Here is a 19515-nt window from a genome sequence, read left to right as displayed (position 1 = left end):
AGGGCAATATGAAATAGATCCTGATTACATTTAGATATGGATAGTGGTGCCTATATATGTTGACTCCATTGTATTTTATTGAATGTGGGTTTCTTCTGTCTATATATATTTTTTAAAAATAAAGAGCTTGTATATTTTATTTTTTGCGCTCCCTTGATAACAAGTGTGATTATCTTTAAAATTTGGTTTATTATTGGTAGAACAGTACTACCTATGGGAGCAGCATTTTATAATATATGGTGAAAATTAATAGATGTATAAAGATTAAATAAGCAACAAATTGGTGAAATAGATACGTTTTGATAGGAGCGCTGGGTTCTATATATATATATTGACATTTGGTTATATATATGTATAGACTTTATAAATTCTTGACAGAGATGTGCCTGAGCAGCGGCCCTCCCCAGCCCTATCCCAAATCATACTTATTTTGCATAGGAGATACCATGGTCATGAAGATTGTTCTCCCAGGGTGAGGTTCATTCATTGCATTCTGGGTATGCTGACCCCTGTGATTTCCCCAAATGTGGGAAACTCGACTGCATTATTTGTGGTAGTGGGGGACTGTGTTTGTGCTTTCCTCTGGTCAGCTCTGGTAAAAGTCAGATTTATTTGTCTCAGATCTTCCTCTAGCCTTGTTCTTCTTTCGAGAGTTTCCATGTGCTGCCTCAGTTGGATCTCCTTCACTTGACAGGGGGGTGCCCGAGCAGCGACCCTCCCCAGCTCTAGCCCAACTCCTACTTACAGATGTGTCCACTATTACCTTTCTGAAAAAAGTATCATGGCCTGCCGTTCATGGCACGAGATAAGATTTCCTCTTAAGATATAGACGGCAAGCCATGTGTATCTCCTCTGAAATATAGTGCAGTACCACTTTTCAGACAGCAGGTGGCATTTTCAGAAACTGAGCAAGCAGAAAGTCTGATAAAGAGATTCTAGAGGGAGTAGTTCAGACCTGATTCTAGCAGCATTTTATTTGCAAATGGGCAAAACCATGGGGGTCATTCCGAAATGATCGCACGCTAGGTTGTTTTACAGCGGTGCGATCAGGTCGAAACTGCACATGCGTATGCACCTCAATGCGCATGTGCGTCGTACGGGTACAAAGCGGATCATTGCTGAGCAATGGATTTAACGAAGAATCGATTCGCACAGCAGATCGCAAGGAGATTGACAGGAAGAGGGCATTTGTGGGTGGCAACTGAACGCTTTCTGGGAGTGTTTGGAAAAACGCAGGCGTGTCCAAGCGTTTGCAGGGCAGGTGTCTGACGTCAATTCCGGACACGAACAGGCTAAAGTGTTTGCCCCGAATTTACATCAGACACCCACCCTGCAAACACATTGACACACCTGCGTTTTTCCAAACACTCCCAGAAAATGGTCAGTTGACATCCACAAATGTTTTCTTCCAGTCAATCTCCTTGCGATTGTCTGTGCGAATGGATTATTCATTAAATCCATTGCTCAGCAACGATCCACTTTGTACCTGTGCGACGCTCCTGCGTATTGCGGGGCACACACATGCGCAGTTATGTCCTGATCGCAGCTCAGCAAAACAACCTAGCGTGCAATCAGGCCTGCATGACCCCCATGGTTTTGCCCATCTGCTAACAAAATTGCAGCTATGGGGTGTCATTCCGAGTTGATCGTAGCCCTGCAAAATTTTGCAGGGCTACGATCAGGAACAGAGACATGCGGGGGATGCCCAGCACAGGGCCAGTCCGCCCCGCAGGTCAGTTACGCCCCCCCCTGCAGAAGTGCAAAAGTATTGCACAGCGGAGATGCTTTTGTATTTCAGGAGTAGCTCCCGGCCAGCGCAGCTTTAGCGTGCTGGCCGGGAGCTACTCATTACTACACGGCCCGCAGCGGCTGGTCAGCAGCAGCGATCGGGTCAGAATGACCCCCATGAGCCGTATGTGCAGGGCAATTTATCCATCATGCACACGGGAATATCAGCTGCAGCAGCTAATTGTGAAGTATTAATATTTTTCAAATACATCTCTCATACTAACTTCCAACATGTACCTGGCTCAATGTTGCCTATATGTTTAAAAAAATCTTTTTCCTTGTGATTGATAATGTGTTGATGAAGAGTTCATACAAACTCCACACAGAGATTCAATATAGAAATTATGATACTAACTAAAAGGCACTATTGATACTTGTCATTTTTTGCAATTGTTTGGTGGTTAAGGTGTGAGTAGAGAGAATTTTTGGTATTTCAATACCACATATATTTCACTGGGATCCGGTCTGAAGATCGACAGTGTCTGCCATACAAGTGGGTGCTGCGTCTGTCTGCCACAAATCGGTCCAGCGCTGAGGCTGTGTTGCCATAATAAGTCACTGGGTGCTCTGTGTGCCATACACGTGGGTGCTGCACCTGTCTGCCACAAATCGGTCCAGCGCTGAGGCTGTGTTGCCATAATAAGTCACTGGGTGCTCTGTCTGCCATACAAGTGGGTGCTGTGCCTGTCTGCCACAAATCAGTCCTGTGCTTGGGCTGTGCTCCATAATAAGTCACTGGGTGCTCTGTCTGCCATACAAGTGGGTGCTGTGCCTGTCTGCCACAAATCAGTCCTGTGCTTGGGCTGTGCTCCATAATAAATCACTGGGTGCTCTGTCTGCCATACAAGTGGGTGCTGTGCCTGTCTGCCACAAATCAGTCCTGTGCTTGGGCTGTGCTCCATAATAAATCACTGGGTGCTCTGTCTGCCATACAAGTGGGTGCTGTGCCTGTCTGCCACAAATCAGTCCTGTGCTTGGGCTGTGCTCCATAATAAATCACTGGGTGCTCTGTCTGCCATACAAGTGGGTGCTGTGCCTGTCTGCCACAAATCAGTCCAGTGCTTGGGCTGTGCTCCATAATAAGTCACTGGGTGCTCTGCCTGCCATACAAGTGGGTGAAGAAACATGAGACCCAGGGCCTGATCAGCCATAAGGCTGCAGCCTGGATAGCTGAGTCCTGGGGGGGCGCAGCACTGGCACAATAGATGCTTAGGCTCTACCTACTACTGGAAGCTGCAGATTCCATGCAGATCGCATTGGAAGACGGCCCTTATAGGAGACAGATGCCAGGGGTATTACTAGACCATTACCCAGCGCTACCCAGAATGAGCATGTAACCCCCTGGCTCTAAGCATATAACCCCTATGGCAAAAAGCATATGTAACCCCTGGCAACGAGCATGTAACCCCTGACCACGAGCATGTGACCGGGTCAGACTTCCGGTCAGCAGAGTCAAGGATGCCGGTGGCTTCTCCTCCCACCTCTAGCCACCAACAGCACCGTGGGCAGCTACATGGACATCTGTATGTGCAGGGCAATTTATCCATCAGCCACACGGGAATATCAGCAGTGGCAGCTAATTGTGAAGTATTAATATATCTCCAATACATGTGGGAGTGCCAGTAGTGTCCTCGGTGCAGAGGTGTAGGTGGTGTAATCAGTGCAGGAGGGCTGGCAGTATCCCCAGTGCAGGAGTGTCAGTAGTGCGGGAGATGTCCTCCTTGCACTTGGTTGATGGTACAGTGGACACTTCTGGCACTCCCGCACTGCCAGCACCCCACTGCCCTCTTTTTTGGAGGCACAAGTATTATTTATATATTTTTAAAAAGAATATTATTATATATATATATATTTTTTTTAATGGGATGGGAAAAAAAACCCCAAAAATTGCGTGGGGTCCCCCCTCCAAAGCATAACCAGCCTCGGGCTCTTCGAGCCAGTCCTGGTTCTAAAAATCCAGGGGGAAAATGGACAGGGCATCCCCTGTATTTTTAAAACCAGCACCGGGCTCTGTGCCTGGTGCTGGTGCAAAAAATACGGGGGACAAAAAGAGTAGGGGTCCCCCGTATTTTTTACACCAGCATCGGGCTCCACTAGCTGGACAGATAATGCCACAGCCAGGGGTTACTTTTATACAGTGCCCTGCGGCCATGGCATTAAATATCCAACTAGTCACCCCTGGCCAGGGTACCCTGGGGGAGTGGGGACCCCTTCAATCAAGGGGTCCACCCCCCAGCCACCCAAGGGCCAGGGGTGAAGCCCGAGGCTGTCCCCCAATCCAAAGGCTGCGGATGGGGGGCTGATAGCCTTGAGAAAATTGAAAGAATATTGTTTTTTCCAGTAGTACTACAAGTCCCAGCAAGCCTCCCCCGCAAGCTGGTACTTGGAGAACCACAAGTACCAGCATGCGGGAGAAAAACGTGCCCGCTGGTACCTGTAGTTCTAATGGAAAAAAAATACCCAAATAAAAACAGGAGACACACACCGTGACAGTAAAACTTTATTTCACACATGTCGACACACACATACTTACCTATGTTGACAGTGGCGTAACTAGAAATTTATCTCCCCCAAGCCAAAAACTTCTTCGGCGCCCCCCCCCCCCATCCCCCATAATTGGGAGGAATAAAGGGGTAAATATGCGCGCGCCAGCAAAAAAGGGGGCGTGGATTCGTTGGGATGGGCGTGGTTTCATTGGAATGGGCGTGGCATTGCAGGAAAAGACTACCTTATACCCCAGTTTTGCAACCTGCACGCCCAGACGTTGGCCACCACAGGAAAGAAAAATAATCCTGATTCATGCCCCTTACATTATTTGTAATTTTTCCTCCTTATAGTAATGCCCAGTATACATTATGCCACATACTGCAATGGCCCTTAGACAGTATGCCACACACAATAATGCACATGACACAGTATGTACACACCATAATGCCCCTGACACATTATGCCACACACCGTAATGCCTGTGACACATTATGACAGGAATCGCAATGCCCGTTATACATTATGCTACACACTGCACTGCCCCTGATACATTATAGCACATACAATGTCTGTGACACATTATGACACACACTGCAATGTCCGTGATACATTATACCACACACTGCAATGCCCGATACATTATAGCACATACAATGCCTGTGACACATTATGCCACACACTGCAATGACCTTGAGACATTATACCACAATGCCCGTGATATAGTATACCATACACCGTAATGCCTGTGACACATCGCAATGCCCGTTATACCCTATGCCACACACCGCAATGTCCGTTATATATTATGCCACACTGCAATGACCCTGAGACATTATACCACATACCACAATGCCCGTGATATAGTATACCACACACCGTAATGCCTGACACATTATGACACACACCGCAATGTCCGTGATACATTATGCCACACACTGCAATGACCCTGAGACATTATACCACATATCACAATGCCCGCGATATAATATACCATACACCGTAATGCCTGTGACACATTATGACACACACCGCAATGTCCGTGATACATTATGCCACACACCGTAATGCCCATTACACATTAAGTCCTACAGTAAGGCTTCTAATTACTTTTCAATTACCTGCTCGTTGTCAGGGGTTTCATGCACTGGGTGTCATGCTCGTTGCCAGGGGTTTTATGCTCTTGGTTCCATGCACGGTGCCAGGGGTTTTCATGCTCAGGGTGTCATGCTCGTTGCCAGGGGTTTCATGCACTGGGTGTCATGCTCGTTGCCAGGGGTTTCATGCACTGGGTGTCATGCTTGTTGCCAGGGGTTTCATGCACTGGGTGTCATGCTCGTTGCTAGGAGGTAGTCCTTGTTGCTAGGGCTGTGCTCCCAGTGCCACATATGTCTCCAGTGCCAGATATTCCCCCACGGTGCCAGGTACTCACATGCCCCCAGTGCCAAATATAGCCCCCCCCATGTGCCAGGTACACATATACCTCCCCAGTGCCACATTATCCCCAGTGCCAGATATTCCCCCACAGTGCCACATTTGCCCCCAGTGCCAAAATATGCCCCAGTGCCAGATATTCCCCCCCAGTGCCACATATGCCCCGTGCCAGATATTCCCCCCCCAGTGCCACATATTGCCCCCCCCCCAGTGCCACATATGCCCCAGTGCCAGATATCCCCCCCCGTGCCACATATGCCCCAGTTCCAGATATTCCCCCCCAGTGCCACATATGCCCCGTGCCAGATATTCCCCCCCAGTGCCACATATGCCCCAGTGCCAGATATCCCCCCCCTGTGCCACATATGCCCCAGTGCCAGATATTCCCCCCAGTGCCATAAATGTCCCCAGTGCCAGATATTCTCTCCCCCCCCCTCCCTGCCAAATATGCCCCCAGTGCCAGATATTCCCCCCAGTGCCATAAATGTCCCCAGTGCCAGATATTCCCCCCAGTGCCATAAATGTCCCCAGTGCCAGATATTCCCCCATTGCCAGATATGCCCCCTCAGTGCCAGATATGCCCCCTCAGTGCGTCGTTCCCCCCCCCCCCCTTCCTCCTCCGCCGCCGCAGCCACCGCCGCTCCCCTGCTGTTAGGAGGGACACAGAGGGCACAGTGCGCGCCTCTCCTGTGTCTCCGGCGGCCGCGGGTCATTGTAATAAAGGAAGTGCTCACGAACGGCACTTCCTTTATGAGACCCGCGGCCGCCGGAGACCCAGGAGGGACACAGGAGAGGCGCGCACTGTGCCCTCTGTGTCCCTCCTAACAGCAGGGAGGAAACGAGACCGCAGACTGACATGCGGACGCTCGTCCGCATGTCAGTCTGCACTAAATCAGTGGCGCCCCCGCAGCCCCTCGCCCCCCAAGCCACCGCGAGGGCTGCGGGGGCAGTAGTTACGCCACTGTATGTTGACTGTTTTCTGCCCAGCGATATCGGTGATCACACGGGCTCAGCAAGATCACTCAGCACACAGAGCTGCACCAGCGATGTGTGCTGAGCGATCTGTCACTGCCCGTGTTTGCAATAGAGAAAACATGGGTGATGACTAGATCTTTCAAGCATGCAGGGACGCACATCACTATCGCTATAGTCCATACACACATAGAGATTTGTGCTGTATTTCTAAGTGACTCAGCAAATCAATTAGAAAAGCAGCCCAAATCGCTATGTGTGTGTGATCGTATTCAGGTCATTCTGATGTACAGTATTGCCAGCTTTAGAGTCCAGTTCTTAATTGTGTAGGTGTGAAAATCTCAGTGTGAGAGGCCTTTGAAGTAGATTCCTTGGGGAATAGAGTTACAGCACAGTAACGTGTATTCTGGGTGGGGGAAGGGCTGCTGTCCTGGAATTTGAAATAAACAGTGAACTTTTAGCAATTCAGAGCCTCAGTTTATTAATGCAAAAATTGGGGTTATTTGTTACTCAGAGCACAGAGGTGAATGAAGTCTAAAGTGACATTAAAGAATAAGTTAATTAAAACCTAATAGTGCTACAAGGTAATGGAACATATTATAAGACTTTGCAATGATAAAATAATTCCAACTAAATAGTATAAATATACTGTAAGTTAGACAAAACTGAATGCAATCACTTGGATGCTTTGTACAATCCATACACAATTACAAAATACAGTGTTGCAGAGGTGACTACTTTTTTTTTTTAAACAATTTTCAAGATTGCATAACAAATGTAATACTAGGGTGAAGTACATGTTACAGATAAAATATAACAAATTAATTAATTTAAGCAGGTAGTCTAATTTTGATATTTCAAGCATTTGCAGAAAGGATGAGTACGATAGGTAAAGGGCCCTTTATGCAAATTCTATGCATTATTCGTTTGCGTACTGTCTTTTTTGATGTGTCGACATATGGCCTGTCGACCAATATTGGTCGACCTAATGACTGTTGACCTTCTTTTTGTCGACAATATGATCCATTCCAATTACATGCAGCTGGCTTGTCCATTTCTTTCTATAATCACTGGCAGCACAGAAAATAAATGGTCTACATAATTATTACAGGTCTCCAATGTAAGTACGTTTTTCCAAAATGTATTGATGCCATCAATCAGTTGCTCTTTTGTCCTTGGCTTACATTGAGAACGAATATAACTTTTCATTTGAGACCACACTAGCTCGATAGGATTCATGTCCGGTGATCTGTGAAAAGTCAATAAAGGGAGAGAATTTAAATATGGAATATTTGGCATTTCATGCTTTACAGGAAGCATCAGTCTACAGGGCAAAACTGTACTTACTCTGGTGGTGTGCGTTACCAAATGATGCCTTTTTCCTCTATGAATTTGGCCGAAGCACTATGTTTTGGATCATTGTCCTGGAACATTCGATGTCCAGATGACCAATACTTTCTTACATACGGCACTAAAGTATCATTAATGATCATGGACTGGAAGAATGTTTTATCCATGATACCTGACGTAGAACAATAAAAAAAACAGGATTTTATATACCTACCAGTAAATCCTTTTCTCGTAGTCCATAGACTTACAGTAGTCACTGGACAGTAGTTCTAAATAGAAAATATTGAAAAACAACATAGTAATGTACATTACTACTGTACTTTATATGTACCTTCAAAAATTAAAATTGGTCCTGGGCCTCTGCGGGAGATACCACCCCACACATGTACTTTTAATGGGTGCTTTGGAGATGGCTTAAATGATAAATGGCCACGTTTGCGGAAGGACCTCCTTGCAAACCTCTCAAGTGCTACAGAAGTTTCATCTGTAAATATGACATTGTCAAAATTTTCTCCAATAGCAATCCATTGACGAGCCTGTTGAACTCTCTTTTCCTTGTTAACATCTCTAATCATGTGAGTCATCCTGTGAAAGGAATGTAAAATGGGATACAGTTTACAGTGGGAATAGGATAATTGAGCGTCCAAACTAAGATAATGTTAAAGAAAAATCAGATGCTGATTTCAGAGATGTAATTAGTTTACCGCACTGTATACAAACTGTATAGAAATTGTATTATAATTGTAATTGAAATTTCAATTTACTGTACAGTACCTAGCACCGGCATAAGTCCAACCAAGTTGCCTCCGCATTCTTTTTATGCTACTACAGGAGATGTCAAGGCCATACTCAGCTTGCAGAATACGACGGAGTTCTATGGCAGTAAGCTCATCATTATCAGCAGTCAGCTCATCTACTATTTTCTTGACTCTCCTAAAGTACAGTCGATGAAAAATTAGAGATTATAATCAAAATGTAAAGTACTATCTATAATATATCTATGCCATATCAGCAAGAATACAGTATTGTCAAAGAGTTTAAATAAAAACAAATGACAAGGGTGTATCGTACTGTATGTGTATCGGCAGAGCCGGATTAAGACCATGGGGGGCCTGTGGCTCTTAATACTGTGGAGCCTCTAATAAAAAGAAGGCAGCTGAATATATATATATATATATATATATGCAGCAGCTTAATGTGCTCCCCAAGCAGCCCACGGCGGACCTCCTGACCTGCCCTGCACTACCGCACTGCAGCAGTGGCCACACAGGTAGGACAGCTGAGCTGAGCGACGGCTCAGCTGTCCAATAATGTATGAATGAAGTAGCCAGTCATTGGATGGGCACGCAGGCTGCAGGGACTGGCTGCTTCATTCATATATTATTGGACAGCTGAGCTGTCGCTCAGCTCAGCTGTCCTACCTGTGCGGCCGCCTATGCAGCGAGGACGTGAGCCGGGAGCCCAGCACCGCAGATTGGATCGGAAGAGAGATCCGATCTGTGGTGTGGCAGGGGGCCCTTTGGAAAGGGGGGCCCGGGGTACGTACTCCCCCCCCCTTTAATCTAGCTCTGTGTATCGGTGCTCTCTCCTCCAGCGATTTTGAGCTGAAAGCAGCTCCCTTTTGGTTGTTTGAGCTGCTTTTGTGAATAATGTTGAAAAGCATACCATATAGATGCCTCTGTTGAAGTCACAGTATTTGCGGTCATCCTCCTGGCTAATGCTCCTACCGGTAGCCTTTTAGTTGGAGTGGACATCTTATTCGCTTTAACCGCAATGTGACCGCTTGTCCTCCCGGCCGGTACTTTCACTCCTGGCCTTATCCGGAGTCAATGGGCAGATGGTTACACAGCCATTTCCCTGCTTTGGGGATGTGATTCAGCCAGCCAGCTGATGGATAATGATCCGCTGCAGTCTGTGTATGGAGATGGTGACAGACGCGTTTCCCAGCCTACTCAATAGCATCGGCCGCTTCCTCAATTTTTTTATTTTTTATGTGATGCCGGCCGGCACTAAGTATAATTGTGAAAAGGAATATTGATAGAAATAAAAATATTTTTTAAATATCCACAACAGATGTGTATAGCGCTCTCTCGATTGTTTTTTTCTCTAATTCAGATCTATTCACTTGCTAGCTATTTTTTGCAGCGCTGCGAACAGATAGACGCCACCTATAGGGGAGTGTACTTTAGCTTTGCAAGTGTGCGAACGCGTGTGCATCCGCCCTGTACAAAAACAGCTTGTGCAGTTTCTGAGTTGCTCTGACCTAACTCAGCCGCAGCGATCCCTTCAGCCTATTCAAGCCCGGAATTGACATCAGACACCCACCCTGCAAATGCCTCAACACGCCTGCGTTTTTCCAGACACTCCCAGAAAATGGTCAGTTGACACCCACAATCGCGCTCTTCCTATCAATCTCTTTGCGATCGGCTGTGCGAATGGATTCTTCGCTAGAACCAGTGCACAGCAACGATCCGCTTTGTACCCATACGACGTGCCTGGAAAAATTGACTACTGGGACCTACACACGTAGCGATTTAGCCTGCTTTTCTAAGTGATTTGAGTGAATCGCTTAGAAATTCAGCACAAATTGCTCTGTGCGTGGACTATAGCAATAGTGATGCGCATCCCCGCGCTTCACTATCGCCCATCTAGTTAGTTCAAGCATGTGTGAAAGATCTAGTCATCTCCCGTGTTTTCTCTATTGAGAACTCGTGCAGTGACAGATCGCTCAGCACACATTGTTGGTGCAGCGCTGTGTGCTGAGCGATCTGAGCAATCTAATACCCCGTGTGTAGGCCCCATTATTCAGCAGCAGAAAAGAAAAGTATAATATATCCATTGGATTAAAGAGAAGCAATAGGTTATAGCAATACAGTAACTGAGACAATTTAGGCTTTGTTCATGAACCCATAATAATCTCTGGATTACACACTGAATTGAGAAAAAAATAACTGCGTTCTCTCCCTCTTTCATCATCAAATGCTGTTCATACTTATAGTAGGTAGGGATGAGCGGGCTCAGATCTACAAGATCCGAGCCCATCCGAACTTCCCGATCCGAGCCGGGATCAGAGTCCGGCTCGGGTTTTCCTTCCAGACTCAGATCCCGGAACAAGTCAAAACGTCATCATCCCGCTGTCGGATTCTCGCGAGATCTGGACTATATGCTATTCCACACTTCTTGCTGCAATTATCACTCCAGCATTGCAGAGGAAGCAGGACGGACATGTCTGTTGTCTGTCTGTGGGAGGGTGGCAGGAAGGGTGGTGTGGGGTGGGTGCTGGTTCTGCTGTCGGTGCTGTTGTCCTGTGCTGTAACAAATCAGTCCAGTGCTTGGGCTATGCTGCCATAATAAGTCACTGGGTGCTCTGTCTGCCATACAAGTGGGGGCTGCATCTGTCTGCCATAAATCAGTCCAGTGCTGTGGCTGTGCTCCATAATAAGTCACTGGGTGCTCTGTGTGCCATACACATGGGTGCTGTGTCTGTCTGCCACAAATCAGTCCAGTGCTGGGGCTATGCTGCCATAATAAGTCACTGAGTGCTCTGTCTGCCATACAAGTGGGGCTGCGTCTGTCTGCATAAATCAGTCCAGTGCTGTAGCTGTGCTCGATAATAAGTCACTCAGTGCTCTGTCTGCCATACAAGCGGGTGAAGAAACATGAGACCCAGGGCCTGATCAGCCTGGATGTCTGAGTCCTGGGGGGGGCGCAGCACCGGCACAATAGATGCTTAGGCTCTACCTACTACTGGAAGCTGCAGATTCCATGCAGACAGCATGGAAGATGGCCCTTTAAAAATGGCAGCTGCCTTCTAGGAAACATATACTAGAGGTATTACTAGACCATTACCCAGCGCTACCCGGAATGAGCATGTAACCCCCTGGCACTGAGCATGTAACCCCCTGGCACTGAGCATGTAACCCCTATAGCAACAAGCATATGTAACCCCTGGCAACGAGCATGTAACCCCTGGCAATGAGCATGTGACCGGGTCCAACTTCCGGTCAGCAGAATCACGGATGCCGGCGGAGTGCTGGCAGTATCCCCAGTGCAGTTGTGCCGGCGGTATCCTCAGTGCAGGAGTGTCGGCAGCCCCCGCACCCCACCCGCGATCGCGGCACCCCCGCACCTCAACCGCGATCGCTGCACCCCCCGCACCCCACCCATGATCGCGGTACCCCCGCACCCCACCCACGATCGCGGCACCCCCCGCATATCACCCGCGATCGCGGCACCCCCCGCATATCACCCACGATCGCGGCACCCCCTGCATATCACCCACGATCGCAGCACCTCTGCTCCCCTCCTGCAGTCACTGCCCCCCCAAGATCGCGGCACCCCTTCCCCCTCGCCACCACCAGGGCCAGCTCCAGCCCGCACCGGCTCCCGCACCGGTAATTCACCCCCCCCCCGCGCCCGCCAGCCTCCCTCCGCCCGCACCGGCTCCCGCACCGCTAATTCACCCCCCCAACCCGTCCGCCAGCCTACCTCCGCCCGCACCGGCTCCCGCACCGCTAATTCCCCCCCCCCCCGCGCCAGCCTTCTGTCACTTCAGACGCGCACAGAGCTAATCAGGTGAGTGCCACGGAGTGGCGCTTCCTGATTGGCTGAAGAGACACTTCTGTGACAGCATGGGACCCCTTTCAGTCCGTTTGGTCCGGGTGTTCGGTTTGTTGTTTTGCCAAGTACGTGGATTATAATCTGGACCCTGGATCAGGTGAGTATAATTATCTTTTATTTTCAGGTACCCGTGGATTCTACTTGGAGAAGAGGACCGACTGCTTTGTGTCAACATTGGTAAGTATGTGTGTGTCGACATGTGTGAAATAAAGTTTTACTGTCACGGTGTGTGTCTCCTGTTTTTGTTTGGGTATTTTTTTTCCATTAGAACTACAGGTACCAGCGGGCCCGTTTTTCTCCCGCATGCTGGTACTTGTGGTTCTCCAAGTACCAGCTTGCGGGGAGGCTTGCTGGGACTTGTAGTACTGCTGGAAAAAACAATATTCTTTCAATTTTCTCAAGGCTATCAGCCCCCCATCCGCAGCCTTTGGATGGGGGGGACAGCCTCGGGCTTCACCCCTGGCCCTTGGGTGGCTGGGGGGGGACCCCTTGATTGAAGGGGTCCCCACTCCCCCAGGGTACCCCGGCCAGGGGTGACTAGTTGGATATTTAATGCCACGGCCGCAGGGCACTGTATAAAAGTGACCCCCGGCTGTGGCATTATCTGTCCAGCTAGTGGAGCCCGATGCTGGTGTAAAAAATACGGGGGACCCCTACACTTTTTGTCCCCCGTATTTTTTGCACCAGCACCAGGCGCAGAGCACGGTGCTGGTTTTAAAAATACGGGGGATCCCCTGTCCATTTTTCCCCTGGATTTTTAGAACCAGGACCGGCTCGAAGAGCCCGAGGCTGGTTATGCTTTGGAGGGGGGACCCCACGCAATTTTTTTTCGGGTTTTTCCCATTCCATTTGAACAAAAAAAAATAATAATAATCTTTTTAAAAATATATAAATAATACTTGTGCCTCCAAAAAAGACAAACCAAGTACCTAATCCCTTCTAATATAAATAGATATGCCATTGCTATTACCCAAAAAAAAAACACCAAAAAAAACATGTTTTTAAATTTTTTTATTAGATTCCGCCAGCAAAGTGTGGCGGATTGAAAATGACCGAAACCGAAACGTTAAGCTGGCAGAACAGGGTCACGTATGTTCTTGATTATTGAAAAGTCCTAGAGTGCCGCCTATCGTTTGTGATATGTTTGCTTTTTGAAGCTCAGGAGGGCACCAGGCAAGCTGTACATTTTACTACATTGGGAGTGCCGAATATCTACATCTGGTATATATATATATATATATATATATATATATATATATATTTATTTGCCTTGGCAGCCCAACCATGCTGGTATCCATAGTTCAGTATAAAAATAAGTAAATCTAATAAATGTATGGTGGTGAAAGAAAAGCCCAGTTTCACTGAAAAAAAGACACTTCTGCATGTTTTGAAATTAAAAAACAAAACAAAACTGAAGAACTGTAGGAAGGCACTGTCCGCCTACTTCGGTGACATCTCAAGTTGGACAGAAGTTGGAAGGTTGGTTGGTCTGATGAAAAGTTGGTTAGATGTGTGGAGCACTGGTAAAAAGTTGGTGAGATGTGTGGGGCACTGTTTTAGTTGAACAGACAAGTTGGATGGTTGGAAGTTTGGAGTGTTGGAGAAAAGTTGGTCTGATGTATGGCTAGCTTAAGTCCAGACCTACTTAGAAACTGCACAACATTTTTTACCATAGCAGGCCTGCACAAGCGATTGCAGCCTTGCTATGGGGAAGAAACAACCCTCATAGGCGGAGATACGGGCTGCAAAAAGCAGCTTCGTGCGATCAACTCGTAATGAGGCCCTTTATTTGGAAATATTTTATCATTGCAAAATCTTATATGTTCTTTTACTCTATAGCACTAAGGTTTTTCTTAACTTATTATTTAATTTCACTTTAAACTTAATTCACCTCTGTGCTCTGAGCAACATACTGTATAGTAACATCCCCCAGCCAGGATAAAATCTGTACCCACCAAGGAGTCTACTTCAAAGGCCTCTCATACTGAGATTTTCACACCTACACAATTAGCAATTAGACTCTAAAGCTGGCCATAAATCAGAACGACCTGATTACAGTGTCTATTTAACAGCAATGTTGGTGGAAAGCTACGTTACGTGATGCACTGGACACCCAGTGGTGAAACTATGAATTGTCATGAATTGTCATTGCACAACATGATGGCCCAACAACAAAAGGAATTCATGTCATGCCAAATTTACTGCCATTGCACTCTTTTCAGAAAGGTAATAGTGGACACATCTGTACCTGCCAGGTGAGATACTATGATCATGAAGGTGCTTCTCCCAGGGCAAGGCTCACCCATTGCACTCTGGGTGTGCTGCTCCTGCGGTTTCCCCAAATGTTGGACACTTGACTGCATAATTTGTGTTTCCCCTGGTCGGCTCTCGTATAATTCAGATCTCTTTGTCTCAGGTCTCTCTCCAGCCTAGTTTGCTGTCTGTTTCCACTTCTCTTTTCTTGAGTTGCTCCCTTCTATGCCCTTGCGCACTATCCTGACTTCTCCCGTCTGCTTACTTTGTGCCTTCCAACGCACAATGCAAACTACAGGTAGTGCTGCAGGGCCCACACCCTTTTACTTGCCTTACAGAGCAGCTCTGGAGCTGTTACAGTGCCCAGCTGCTGCAAGAAATCAGCTTGAATGCTTCAGGGGCTGGGGCATAGCCCCACACCGAAGGAGGGTGGAGGTGTTTAATGCGAACTAGGGGTCATCCAAGCGCCGCAAAAGGCCGCCATGCCCTGCACGCCCCTTTTCTCTTTTCATATGCAGACGAGGGTTGAAGCCAACTTTGACCCACTGCTTGGATGACATCACCATATGCAAATCCATCTGCTGCAGGCCTTCCCCCAGGAATGCTTGCACTAGTTGTTGCATTTGGTTTGTTGTTTGGGGGTGCTTCAGTATTAGGCAGCCTTCTGCCCTCCCATGTTCATCTGAAAATATGTGTTCTCCCTGCAGTTGTTGTCCCCAGATGAGAGTTCCCTTGTGCTGCCTCAGTTGAATCTCCTTTACTTGACAGAGATGTGCCTGAGCAGCGGCCCTCCCCAGCCCTATCCCAAGTCATACTTATTTTGCATAGGAGATACCATGGTCATGAAGATTGTTCTCCCAGGGTGAGGTTCATTCATTGCATTCTGGGTATGCTGACCCCTATGATTTCCCCAAATGTGGGAAACTCGACTGCATTATTTGTGGTAGTGGGGGACTGTGTTTGTTCTTTCCTCTGGTCAGCTCTGGTAAAAGTCAGATTTATTTGTCTCAGATCTTCCTCTAGCCTTGTTCTTCTATCGAGAGTTTCCTTGTGCTGCCTCAGTTGGATCTACTTCACTTGACAGGGGGGTGCCCGAGCAGCGACCCTCCCCAGCTCTATCCCAAATCCTACTTACCTGCCAGGTGAGATACTATGATCATGAAGGTGCTTCTCCCAGGGCAAGTCTCACCCATTGCACTCTGGGTGTGCTGCTCCTGCGATTTCCCCAAATGTGGGAAACTTGACTGCATAATTTGTGTTTCCCCTGGTCGGCTCTGATTTCCCCAAATGTGGGAAACTTGACTGCATTATTTGTGGTAGTGAGTGACTGTGTTTGTGCTTTCCTCTGGTCAGCTCTGGTAAAAGTCAGATTTCTTTGTCTCAGATCTTCCTCTAGCCTTGTTCTTCTTTCGAGAGTTTCCTTGTGCTGCCTCAGTTGGATCTCCTTCACTTGACAGGGGGGTGCCCGAGCAGCGACCCTCCCCAGCTCTAGCCCAACTCCTACTTACCTGCCAGGTAAGATACTATGATCATGAAGGTGCTTCTCCCAGGGCAAGGCTCACCCATTGCACTCTGGGTGTGCTGCTCCTGCGATTTCCCCAAATGTGGGAAACTTGACTGCATAATTTGTGTTTCCCCTGGTCGGCTCTCGTATAATTCAGATCTCTTTGTCTCAGGTCTCTCTCCAGCCTAGTTTGCTGTCTGTTTCCACTTCTCTTTTCTTGAGCCGCTCCCTTCTATGCCCTTGCGCACTATCCTGACTTCTCCCGTCTGCTTACTTTTTGCCTTCCAACGCACAATGCGAACTACAGGTAGTGCTGCAGGTCCCACACCCTTTTATTTGCCTTACAGAGCAGCTCTGGAGCTGTTACAGTGCCCAGCTGCTGCAAGAAATCAGCTTGAATGCTTCAGGGGCTGGGGCATAGCCAACATGAGCCCCACACTGAAGGAGGGTGGAGGTGTTTAATGCGAGCTAGGGGTCATCCAAGCGCCGCAAAAGGCTGCCATGCCCTGCACGCCCCTTTTCTCTTTTCATATGCAGACGAGGGTTGAAGCCAACTTTGACCCACTGCTTGGATGACATCACCATATGCAAATCCATCTGCTGCAGGCCTTCCCCCAGGAATGCCTGCACTAGTTGTTGCATTTTATTTGTTGTTTTGGGGTGCTTCAGTATTAGGTAGCCTTCTGCCCTCCCATGTTCATCTGAAAATATGTGTTCTCCCTGCAGTTGTTGTCCCCAGATGAGAGTTCCCTTGTGCTGCCTCAGTTGAATCTCCTTTACTTGACAGAGATGTGCCTGAGCAGCGGCCCTCCCCAGCCCTATCCCAAATCATACTTATTTTGCATAGGAGATACCATGGTCATGAAGATTGTTCTCCCAGGGTGAGGTTCATTCATTGCATTCTGGGTATGCTGACCCCTGTGATTTCCACAAATGTGGGAAACTCGACTGCATTATTTGTGATAGTGGGGGACTGTGTTTGTGCTTTCCTCTGGTCAGCTCTGGTAAAAGTCAGATTTCTTTGTCTCAGATTTTCCTCTAACCTTGTTCTTCTTTCGAGAGTTCCCTTGTGCTGCCTCAGTTGGATCTCCTTCACTTGACAGGGGGCTGCCCGAGCAGCGACCCTCCCCAGCTCTAGCCCAACTCCTACTTACCTGCCAGGTGAGATACTATGATCATGAAGTTGCTTCTCCCTGGGCAAGGATCACCCATTGCACTCTGGGTGTGCTGCCCCTGTGATTTCCCCAAATGTGGGAAACTTGACTGCGTAATTTGTGTTTCCCCTGGTCGGCTCTCATATAATTCAGATCTCTTTGTCTCAGGTCTCTCTCCAGCCTAGTTTGCTGTCTGTTTCCACTTCTTTTTTCTTGAGCCCCTCCCTTCTATACCCTTGTGCACTATCCTGACTTCTCCTCCCGTCTGCTTACTTTGTGCCTTACAATGCACAATGCAAACTACAGGTAGTGCTGCAGGGCCCACACCCTTTTACTTGCCTTACAGAGCAGCTCTGGAGCTGTTACAGTGCCCAGCTGCTGCAAGAAATCAGCTTGAATGCTTCAGGGGCTGGGGCATGGCCAACATGAGCCCCACACAGAAGGAGGGTGGAGGTATTTAATGCGAACTAGGGGTCATCCAAGCGCTGCAAAAGGCCGCCATGCCCTGCATACCCCTTTTCTCTTTTCATATGCAGATGAGGGTTCCAGCCAACTTTGGCCCACTGCTTGGATGACATCACCGTATGCAAATCCGTCTTCTGCAGACCTTCCCCCAGGAATGCTTGTACTAGTTGTTGCATTTGGTTTGTTGTTTGGGGGTGCTTCAGTATTAGGCAGCCTTCTGCCCTCCCATGTTCATCTGAAAATATGTGTTCTCCCTGCAGTTGTTGTCCCCAGATGAGAGTTCCCTTGTGCTGCCTCAGTTGAATCTCCTTTACTTGACAGAGATGTGCCTGAGCAGCGGCCCTCCCCAGCCCTATCCCAAATCATACTTATTTTGCATAGGAGATACCATGGTCATGAAGATTGTTCTCCCAGGGTGAGGTTCATTCATTGCATTCTGGGTATGCTGACCCCTGTGATTTCCCCAAACGTGGGAAACTTGACTGCATTATTTGTGGTAGTGAGTGACTGTGTTTGTGCTTTCCTCTGGTCAGCTCTGGTAAAAGTCAGATTTCTTTGTCTCAGATCTTCCTCTAGCCTTGTTCTTCTTTCGAGAGTTTCCTTGTGCTGCCTCAGTTGGATCTCCTTCACTTGACAGGGGGGTGCCCGAGCAGCGACCCTCCCCAGCTCTAGCCCAACTCCTACTTACCTGCCAGGTGAGATACTATGATCATGAAGGTGCTTCTCCCAGGGCAAGGCTCACCCATTGCACTCTGGGTGTGCTGCTCCTGCGATTTCCCCAAATGTGGGAAACTTGACTGCATAATTTGTGTTTCCCCTGGTCGGCTCTCGTATAATTCAGATCTCTTTGTCTCAGGTCTCTCTCCAGCCTAGTTTGCTGTCTGTTTCCACTTCTCTTTTCTTGAGCCGCTCCCTTCTATGCCCTTGCGCACTATCCCAGGATAATTATTGTAGCTGGTCTGCGGGTAACAGCTCTCAGATCCACTTCTAGAAAAAATGCAACAATGTAATTTGAGTGACAAACTGCAGAGATGAACCCTTTCTGTGACTGCTGCACAGGGATCACACAAACTCTATTCATAGGGCTGACTTCACTTAGGGGAGATGTTCTCGCCCCGCAAAGAAGTGCGAGTATATACCGCACTTACGGTACCATTGGATTTACAGATATTTTCTTGCAATACACTATGGGGGTCATTCTGAGTTGATTGCTCGCTAGCAGTTTTTAGCAGCCTTAAAACGGTGGAGTTAACATATCTCACGTGGAAGGTGGTCATGTTATTAGCCTTGGCTTCGGCTAGGCGAGTGTCGGAATTAGCGGCTTTGTCACATAAAAGCCCATATTTGGTGTTCCATGTGGATAGAGCGGAATTGCGGACCCATCCTCAATTCCTACCAAAAGTGGTCTCATCTTTTCATATGAACCAATCTATTGTGGTGCCTTTGGCTACGCGTGACTTGGAGGATTCCGAGTTACTTGATGTGGTCAGG

At 47.9% G+C, this 19515-nt stretch overlaps 1 long non-coding RNA gene, 7 other non-coding genes and 2 pseudogenes across 8 annotated transcripts; 9 read left to right on the top strand and 1 right to left on the bottom strand.

Moving 5' to 3' along the window:
* Positions 1-421: 421 nt before the first annotated feature.
* LOC134950349 (U1 spliceosomal RNA) lies at positions 422-585 on the top strand. Its single transcript, XR_010183284.1, has one exon. It is a non-coding gene; the product is annotated as a U1 spliceosomal RNA (small nuclear RNA).
* A 7192-nt stretch (positions 586-7777) lies between these two features.
* Positions 7778-8448, bottom strand: LOC134947586 (uncharacterized). The gene is made up of 3 exons (XR_010182639.1): positions 8360-8448; positions 8026-8200; positions 7778-7927 (listed from the first exon to the last, which is right to left on the bottom strand). It is a non-coding gene; the product is annotated as an uncharacterized LOC134947586 (long non-coding RNA).
* Positions 8449-14888: 6440 nt separating this feature from the next.
* Positions 14889-15051, top strand: LOC134953523 (U1 spliceosomal RNA). Its single transcript, XR_010185614.1, has one exon. It is a non-coding gene; the product is annotated as a U1 spliceosomal RNA (small nuclear RNA).
* A 661-nt stretch (positions 15052-15712) lies between these two features.
* On the top strand, positions 15713-15876 carry LOC134950635 (U1 spliceosomal RNA). Its single transcript, XR_010183520.1, has one exon. It is a non-coding gene; the product is annotated as a U1 spliceosomal RNA (small nuclear RNA).
* Positions 15877-16028: 152 nt separating this feature from the next.
* Positions 16029-16249, top strand: LOC134952127 (U1 spliceosomal RNA; annotated as a pseudogene).
* Positions 16250-16401: 152 nt separating this feature from the next.
* LOC134952474 (U1 spliceosomal RNA) lies at positions 16402-16564 on the top strand. The gene has a single exon (XR_010184987.1). It is a non-coding gene; the product is annotated as a U1 spliceosomal RNA (small nuclear RNA).
* A 671-nt stretch (positions 16565-17235) lies between these two features.
* Positions 17236-17399, top strand: LOC134950864 (U1 spliceosomal RNA). The gene has a single exon (XR_010183708.1). It is a non-coding gene; the product is annotated as a U1 spliceosomal RNA (small nuclear RNA).
* Positions 17400-17551: 152 nt separating this feature from the next.
* LOC134953313 (U1 spliceosomal RNA) lies at positions 17552-17693 on the top strand (annotated as a pseudogene).
* A 695-nt stretch (positions 17694-18388) lies between these two features.
* LOC134951336 (U1 spliceosomal RNA) lies at positions 18389-18552 on the top strand. Its single transcript, XR_010184095.1, has one exon. It is a non-coding gene; the product is annotated as a U1 spliceosomal RNA (small nuclear RNA).
* Positions 18553-18704: 152 nt separating this feature from the next.
* LOC134952035 (U1 spliceosomal RNA) lies at positions 18705-18867 on the top strand. Its single transcript, XR_010184657.1, has one exon. It is a non-coding gene; the product is annotated as a U1 spliceosomal RNA (small nuclear RNA).
* Positions 18868-19515: the final 648 nt, after the last annotated feature.

Source organism: Pseudophryne corroboree, chromosome 8, assembly GCF_028390025.1.
Source record: "Pseudophryne corroboree isolate aPseCor3 chromosome 8, aPseCor3.hap2, whole genome shotgun sequence".
Lineage (NCBI taxonomy): Eukaryota > Metazoa > Chordata > Amphibia > Anura > Myobatrachidae > Pseudophryne > Pseudophryne corroboree.
Note: the sequence above shows the minus strand (reverse complement) of the source record. Positions and strands in the feature narration are given on the sequence as shown.